General features: G+C 33.9%; 1 pseudogene across 3 annotated transcripts; it reads left to right on the forward strand.

Moving 5' to 3' along the window:
- Positions 1 to 1,477: 1,477 nt before the first annotated feature.
- Positions 1,478 to 4,608, forward strand: LOC124836554 (scarecrow-like protein 13 pseudogene; annotated as a pseudogene). Of its 3 annotated transcripts, none has more exons than XR_015783946.1 (2): positions 1,478 to 1,626; positions 2,541 to 4,608. The product of XR_015783946.1 is annotated as a scarecrow-like protein 13 pseudogene, transcript variant X1 (transcript). The 3 variants fall into 3 exon arrangements; XR_015783947.1 differs by lacking the exon at positions 1,478 to 1,626 and adding an exon at positions 1,645 to 2,366; XR_015783948.1 differs by lacking the exon at positions 1,478 to 1,626 and adding an exon at positions 1,645 to 1,955.
- The last annotated feature ends 1,340 nt before the right edge of the window (positions 4,609 to 5,948 follow it).

Consider the following 5,948-nt stretch of genomic DNA (forward strand, 5'->3'; position numbering starts at 1 on the left):
ATCAAAGATAAGAGGTAATTGTTGGTATTTAATACATATTTAAGTGACTATCTCACATCCGAAATACTTATAAACTTTTCGAGGTTGAATAATATTTATGCAAATTAAACCTATAAGAACATAGAATTATAGAATGATAATATCAAGCTTTAAGAAAGGGAGTTATAAGGTTTGTTGTAGTGGTAAAAGTTAGAAAAGAAAGTGTGAAAGTTGGAGTCAACTTCTTCCATTGTCCCTTTAAAAAGTCTTCAAAATTTTAGTTGGAAAAATTAAACTTACAATCTCTCTTATCTTTCTTTCATTTGGATATTTTTGACAGTAGTGATTTATAATATTCTCCTTTAATTATATATATATATATATATATATATATATATATATATATATATATATACTTATTTCTAATACTGCTGTGATGCAGCTCTTGTATTGTTACTGCTTGGAAGTAACCGTCGTAGACAAAAATCGATGAAGAATGTTTTATTATTTATTTATTTATATATTTTATTATCAACCTTTGAATATTGTAAAAAGAAATCATTTCCATAAATCCGTTTTAAAAAATAATTATTAACTACCTTTATACGATTTAACTCTGTATTCTACATTATCCATTGATTTCAATAGGTTAAAGAGTAAATCGAGATGGAAATTATATATGTACACAAGTATAAAATAAATAAAATTAATTAATTGCTATTTCATGCTTATATTAAGTCTTAATATTTTTTTCATCATTGATAAAATTTTATTACTAGCATATCAAATTTTATAATTTTACATAAACACATATTCAATTTTCTTTAGCAAAATGAATTTTAAAAACACATATATCTTGCATCTTAACAACTTCAATTTGAACTCTTTCTTTTCATCCTTTCATTGCCTTTTCACCCTCCTCCTATACAAAGAATGCCTTTTCACCCTCCTCCTATACAAAGAAAGTCAAAAACATTTGTTTAAGAAAACTTAAAAAATAAAGAATAATAATATTTTGACAACATTTGATTAATAATATTTTAGTAAAATTTACGTGTCAGTGATCGATTTATATTAGTATTTATAATTATTATTATTAATTATAGAATATTTTGAATAAATAACATAATAACACATAAATAGTTAAAATTTTGTCAATATTATTATCGTGAGATAAAATCTTCGATATTTATTTTGACCGTATTTTATTCAAATAAAATATATTTAGAAATTTAGAAATTCCCTGAATGATGTATTGGTTGAGATCATACTTGACGTGGTGATGAACGAGTTGATGATAATTTATGATTAGTGAGAGAGCACATGGGAAGGGAGTGTTGAAGAAGATTGTTTATGTTATGTTCAAAATAATTGAATTCCACCAATGGTAGTTTAGCTGACTTTCCTAGTTCCTTCCTTAACCTTGTTCAACCCAACCGAGTCATATTACATACGGATTTTTCCAACATGTGTTTTTTTAACTTCCTCGTAAATACCACTGTTTCGTACCCACCCTTTCTTTTAACTCCACTCATTATTTTTATATTATAAAATCATAACTCAACCACACCACAACTAGTTCATTCCTTTTTCTCTGCTTTCTCTCCTCTCTCTCTGTTAAACAACTCTGACTTCACCATCACACAGGTATGCTTTCCATCGACACTTCCTAGGTTTCAGCTACATCTGTTCATCCCTTCTGGACATTGCTTCATGCTTGTCTCATCTGATACATAATTTTTTCTTTCAATATTCTAAATTCACCCTTTTCTCCACACTCTCTACCTAGTATTCCCGTTTGTCAACCATTCAATTTACTGGGCTTCCAGGAACTGCTTCCAGCTTTATTTTATCAGCTAAAAAAAATTCATTCTTTTTATTATTAAGTATCTTGAGGTGAACTTCAAGCTTTTCACTTTCTGAACATGTCGACGATTTGCGAGTTTGGCAGTCGAAGGGAATGAATTTCTTGGCATGTATGATTGAATCTTACTTTTCTTTCTTCCGTTGTTGTTGGAAAAATGTTTTCTACAATTTATGGGTGCGTTTCGTCAATTCAAAAATACGCGTCACTGCTAGCGTATCTGATCAAAAGTTCTTTTCCTCGGAAACACGTCACCAGTAATATAGATTTTTCTTTTTTCTTTTTCTTTTTTCTGAGCTTTTTGGTTACCTTATTAACATAAGGAAATTCTCTTCGGTGTTCTATTATTTAATGATGTCTCGGTTGGGAAACTTAATTGGTTACTGGTGTATGATAACTTAAAGCGTATTTGAAATAATGAATAAATGTTGGGTGGTTTGTTTGGGATCCTTAACTGATAATTCAGATTCTGAAAATTAATCCAACCTCCTCTTACCTTTGAAGAAATCCTACTTCCACAAGAGTGAGTTTGCATCTCACGACTCCTGGAGAAGCTGTATAGCTCTCGGGAAGCTTGAATTTACTTTTCTTCAGCTCCACCTTACTTTTAGATCTTGATCTGTTAAATTGTTTCAATATATTTTTGTTTGGTTTATTCACCGTGAGGTGTTCCTGATAATTTTATCTTACCATGCAGACTGTGGTTCCTCAAAACATCTGTGAATTCACGATTATTGCATCTAGCAACTCGTATTAAACTGGCGGCTGTGAGTAATCTGCGAAATTTTACTGCTAAGCTCTGTGTCTCTGAATGAGCATCGAGTTACCCAGTGTGGTTGGGAGGAACCTTTGCAATCACAGAGATTGAGTACTTGTTATTGTCGTTAGTTTTTCTTGGCGTAGTTTCAAGTTCTTTCTAGATGCAAACGTCTCAGAAACACGCAAGTTCGGCTGGTGTACACTTCTATCGCCACCAGCCTGTGCAAGGCATCTACCACGTTTTGCAGAGCGATCTATGCCACGATGCCCGTCATAGCAGCAGCCAGGAAACAAGCTTTTCTTTTGAAAGCTGCAAGGAGCAATACTTCACTCTGGAATCATGCCCTGCACCAACTACCGGTTTCACGGAGTGTGATGATTCTCCTTCCTATGCCAGTGTATCATCTAAAAGGAGTCCATTTTCTCCACAAGGTTCTCATTCGTGCTATTCAGATCACCACCAATCCTCTGACAACACCTATGGATCGCCAATAAGCGGTTTGTCTAGCGTTGACGATGGGCATGAACTGAAGCACAAACTCAGAGAACTGGAGATTTCATTGTTGGGGCCTGACGAATCGGACATCGAAGACAGTTTTGGCTGCTGCGTCAAGGGCAGCAGACTCGACGGAGCATCTCAGCTGGCTAAGCATGACTGGGAGCAGATTGCTGAAAATATTTCACGATTTGACCTGAAAGGAGTCCTCAGGGTATGTGCGCAGGCCGTGTCTGATGAAGATGTTCCAACAGCAAGAGGGTGGATGGATAATGTATTGGGGAAAATGGTATCAGTCTCTGGAGATCCGATTCAGAGGTTGGGTGCTTACTTGTTGGAGGGGCTTAGAGCAAGGTTGGAATCATCAGGGCATCTCATCTACAAATCCTTGAAGTGTGAACAACCAACAAGCAAAGAACTGCTGAGTTACATGCACATCCTGTACCAGATTTGTCCATACTGGAAGTTTGCATACATATCTGCAAATGCTGTCATTACAGAAGCTATGGCTAACGAGTCCAGGATTCATATAATGGATTTCCAAATAGCACAGGGCACACAGTGGTATTTACTTATCCAGGCTCTTGCACATAGGCCTGGGGGACCCCCTTCCCTTCGCGTGACCGGTGTTGATGATTCGCATTCGATTCAAGCTCGAGGTGGAGGACTTGAGATTGTAGGAGAAAGGTTGTCAGAATTTGCGAGGTCTTGTGGAGTTCCGTTTGAATTTCACACTGCTGCAATGTCTGGCTGTGATGTTGTGCGAGGAAGTATTGAAATTAGACCCGGGGAAGCTCTGGCAGTAAATTTTCCTTTTGTTTTGCACCACATGGCAGATGAGAGCGTGAGCACCGAGAATCACAGAGATAGATTGTTGAGGTTGGTTAAGAGCTTATCTCCCAAGGTTGTCACCCTTGTGGAGCAAGAATCCAACACCAATACATCTCCTTTCTTTTACAGGTTTCTTGAGACCTTGGATTACTACACTGCCATGTTTGAATCCATTGATGTGGCCTGCCCCAGAGATGATCAGAAGCGCGTGAGCGCAGAGCAGCACTGTGTGGCACGAGACATTGTCAACATGATAGCCTGTGAGGGGGCTGAGAGAGTTGAAAGGCATGAACTTTTGGGAAAGTGGAGGTCGAGACTTTCCATGGCTGGATTTAAACAGTGCCAATTGAGCTCTTCTGTCATCGCTGCTACCCAAAATCTCCTAAAGGACTTCAGTAAAAATTATAGGCTTGAACATAAAGACGATGCCCTTTATCTTGGTTGGATGAACAGACACATGGCTACCTCTTCTGCTTGGAGGTGAAACTGAGTGATTAGTATCTCGTCCTCCTTTTTGACCTTTAACTGAGTGTAATTTATCATATAGTTTCTCCTCAGGAAATGTGATTCACCTCTTTTCCATATACTGCATTCTGCAGAATCTCAAAGCACGTTGTAAATGCCAATACTGAAATGAAAGAAAGAACCAAAAATAAACGTCTGCTATGACTTTAGTGCAGTTTTCCTTGCCTCTTCCGCGGGTTTTAGTGTTATTTAACTAATGTCCAATGAACTACAAACTTCAATCTTCTTTACTCCTTTAATTCCTTGTAATAAGTTGCAGCTCAATCTTGTTTACTCCTTTAATTTTTAGATTAAAATCTTCTCATCCAATTACTTTAATGATAAATTACTTTCTTAAAACTTGTTACTCAAACAACATACCTTTATTTAATTACTTGATTTAAAGTCACATTATTTCCTAGATGTTATCTTCTTTTAAATTGAAATTTTGTCACAATTTTATATTTAAAAAACATCTAAAATAGTTAAAAGAAATATTTAAATTATTTTAAATTTCAATATTTAAACCACATAAATCATGTAAGATGTAATAAGATGTAATGAAAGATAATACAAAGAGCTAGAATCACCAAAGTGTCCTTAAAACATCTCGATATTATGTGCCACCACTCTAATTCTATAATTTTAAGCACCATGATATGTTAATTTTTTCTAACAACTTTTTTATAACAGATTACGTGTTACAAAGTCTGCTATAATTTTTTCTACCATTATAAAAAGTTGTCAAAAAAAAATTGTTAAAAAAAACATTTTCCTAATTTTAATTCTAAAATGTGTCAAGAAAAATAGAATTGAAGCATACACGTTAGGACAATCGGGACAATCATATGTTAACAAATTTTTTAACAAATTTTTTAACAAATTTTTTGGCAATATGTTACTATTTTCCTACACATTATTCGAGCATGGAAAGGAGACAATTGAAAACAGAATTTATGGATTTGTCACTAATTTAGTAAATGATGTTTGACCTTTATTTTGGACAAGTGAGGACAATCCATGTTGGTGGTGTAAATGGGCATGATTCTTGCATTTAGAATTAACATTTTTTTCACCTTAGAAGGTTCATGAAGAAGTGATCTGACCATGACAGTGATCTAAAAATAAATTCACCATGTAAATGTTCATTGAGAAGATATAATATTAATAAAATTTTAATATAATTATATAAGTAATTAACACAATTCTTTATTAAAAATTTTAAAATAATAAATTAATGAATTTTTACTTTTATATTTTGTTTTATTTTTTATTTTTATTTAACGTGATATTTGGATTCTTACTTCGATTTTCAACCAAAAATTCTTAAAATAAATTGACAACTATAAAAGGAGCTCCCGTTAAAGATATACATGGAGATTGATTATATACCAACCTTCGGACTCTCACATTGACTCATGTAATATTTAATGTTGTTATTTTTATTTAATTTGTTTGGCTTACATCCATTTAACATTCAAATGGAGCTTACTAATTCTTTAATTAATATTTTTA

The sequence above is a fragment of the Vigna umbellata genome, chromosome 1 (assembly GCF_029865625.1).
Source record: "Vigna umbellata cultivar VRB3 chromosome 1, Vumbellata_1.0, whole genome shotgun sequence".
Taxonomy (NCBI): domain Eukaryota; kingdom Viridiplantae; phylum Streptophyta; class Magnoliopsida; order Fabales; family Fabaceae; genus Vigna; species Vigna umbellata.